This window comes from Canis aureus, chromosome 3 (genome assembly GCF_053574225.1).
Source record: "Canis aureus isolate CA01 chromosome 3, VMU_Caureus_v.1.0, whole genome shotgun sequence".
In the NCBI taxonomy this organism is placed as follows: domain Eukaryota; kingdom Metazoa; phylum Chordata; class Mammalia; order Carnivora; family Canidae; genus Canis; species Canis aureus.
The window spans coordinates 42,228,976-42,231,775 of NC_135613.1; the positions used below are offsets into that span (position 1 = coordinate 42,228,976).

Below are 2,800 nucleotides of genomic sequence, written 5' to 3' on the forward strand. Positions count from 1 at the left end.
GGAGACATTCATACATTTCAATTGCTTAATTCTGATTCCAGATTTAAGCTTGTGAACATGACTTTTAAACATACAATTAAAGCTATTCATCATAATTTGCTATACTACCAACATGAAATTACAGTTACTTCGGAGCATAAGTTAAATGGTTTAAAGTAAGCCTGTCACATACCTAGAAGACACCTTCCTGTCTCATACATGCAAATTAACTTCTCCACATAAATGTCTCTTCACTCTAAGTTACCCTGGCTCCTGAAGTCACTACTCTGAAGTTTATCATGGTCCAAAGAGAAGGAAAAAAAGTGTAACCAGGACTGATATATATATATATATATATAATATTAAAAAAAAAAGATGGCACAGAAGGGAATGCAATTCTACAAGTGCAAGCCCTCAAGCAGCAGCATATGATAAACCACTTCTTTAGAGAGGTATCCTTTCTATCACTGATACCACAGGCCAAATTACATAGCATGCCATCTTCAAATAACAGTTGAGGCAATAAAATGCAGAGGCATCACAATGAATCCTACTTAACGTAACTACAGACCAACACTTCTCTACAAATTAATAAATTCTTTGTCTGATTGCCAATTAAATACAAGTTTCAACTTCATAGCTTTAACAATTAAGGGTCATACACTGAAGTCAATACATACACCTAGCATTTCAGTCTGAACTGTTTCATATACATAGAGCTGCAATCAATTACAAGGTATGGCCTAACAAACGCTAGGGGAGATTTTTTTTAAAGTAGTTTTTACAGTATTAAACTTATCTTGCACACTGAAGTCATCATACATACAGGGCAAAGTCAGAGCTTTTATATTTGAGTTTATTCTTCATTTAACTTTTAAAACACTACTATAGTTGAATATTAAAACAAAAACAATAGCAAGTAGTGAGCTATGATTATAGTCCTTCACTCATCCACTACTGCATATAAAATGCCAGCAGCAGTGTTATTCACCGGCCCCATTAAGAAGTCTGACACTGAACACCACCCCTAGGATGATGTTCATCATCCTCATATGCTTCCCCATTGTAATGGCTCCGTCTCTCCTGATTGGGATCAAAGTCCACAAGTTCTACCTGGTCCATTTCATCAGTCTCTTCTACTTCCTTCCTCTCAGGTAGGAGTTTTTCCAGCAAAGAAAGTTTATCAGGAGAGAGAAAGCCGTTCTCGGGGAAGTTTACCTTAAATTCGATGATTAGGCGACCCTTCTCATATGGTCTACGATAAATTGGCATGCCTTCATTTAGCACACACTTGATATCCCCATGCTTGACAATCTGACCTGGATGAGAGGTGATGACGATGGTTCGGTTGTCAAGAGTAGATATTGGCTTTTGAAAGCCACACAGGGCTTCAACCAGCTGTATATCCATACACATGAAAAGATCTTCTCCTCGTCGAGTAAAAACAGCATGGTCCTTCTGATCTAAAACAATGATAATATCTCCTGGTTCCAGTCCTGGTTCTTGGTCTCCCTCACCATGGAATGTTATCTTCTGGCCATCTTTCATGCCTTTGTCAATATGCACCTCTAGAATCTTCTTCTCTCGAACTATCTTCCTTCCGTTGCAGCTTTTACATCTATCTTTAGGACTGATCCGTTCCCCATGGCCCTGGCACTCCATGCACACAGATTGAATTTGCTGAACCATTCCAGGTCCTATCTGATGAATTCTTATTTGCATTCCAGTACCTCGGCAATTGGGACAACATTCGACTGCTCCTTTCTTGCCACCTCGGCCTTCACATTTATCGCAAATCACATTCTTTTGCAGAGCTAGTTTTCTTGTTGCGCCATTATAGAGATCTTCTAAGGTTACTGAGAGCTGATGTACAACATTTTTACCTCTCCGTTCTCTCTGCATCCTGCCTCCTCCTCCAAAAAACATATCAAAGATGTCCATGGGGGAGCCAAAACCACCACCAGCTCCACCTTCTTTAATTGCCTGTTCTCCTCCTTTGTCATATAATTCCCTTTTCTTTGCATCAGAGAGCACTTCATAAGCTTGAGAAATCTGTTTAAACTTCTCTCCTTCATTTGGAGTCTTATCAGGGTGGTACTTCAAGGCCAGTTTTCTGTAAGCCTTTTTCAATTCCTCCTGGGTGGCATTGGGTTTGACCCCCAAAACATCATAGTAAGTGGTTTCTTTCACCATTTTCTACAGCCGGTGAGAGGGCCGAAGCCGGTGTGGGGGAGCGGGAAGGGGCGCGTTGCTGGGCGCAGCTCGGGCAGCCGCCGCTCCTCCGCGTCTCACCGAGCGTTCTGGAAAGTTCCGCCAATATATATTATTTTCCAATTGTTTCATATAACTGTTTATTTGCCACAGAAAATTGGAAATAACTATAATAAGTAATATGGAGCTGTGGTTAAGAGCACACGCTCTGGAGCCAGACTATCTGGGTTTGAATCCTAGACATGCCCCTTACTAGCTGTGTGATATTGGACAGGTTCTATTCCTTCGTCTATAAAATAAGAATTAAAATAGTATCTGATGTGATATGAGGATGAAATTAGTTAATACATGTAAGGTGCTTATAATAGTGCCTGGCACACATAGTAGAACTCAAGAATTATTAGGTGATTTGCGAGTTCTTTTGCCCTGATGAAAACTTAAGAGTTTCCCCATGGTTAATTATTTTCATAATTAAGTCTTCACAAAGAGTTTGGGAGGTAGGTTAGAATGTTTTCTGAGATGGCACATTGTTTCTTCCCCTCACTTTTAATAGGATTGTCCTGTGGACTGAATTGTGCCCCCCTCAAAACTTATATGTTAAAGTACTAAC

The 2,800-nt window shown here is 40.0% G+C and overlaps 1 pseudogene; it reads right to left on the reverse strand.

Annotated features, from left to right (window-relative positions):
• Nucleotides 1-821: 821 nt before the first annotated feature.
• On the reverse strand, nt 822-2,290 carry LOC144310723 (dnaJ homolog subfamily A member 1 pseudogene; annotated as a pseudogene).
• Nucleotides 2,291-2,800: the final 510 nt, after the last annotated feature.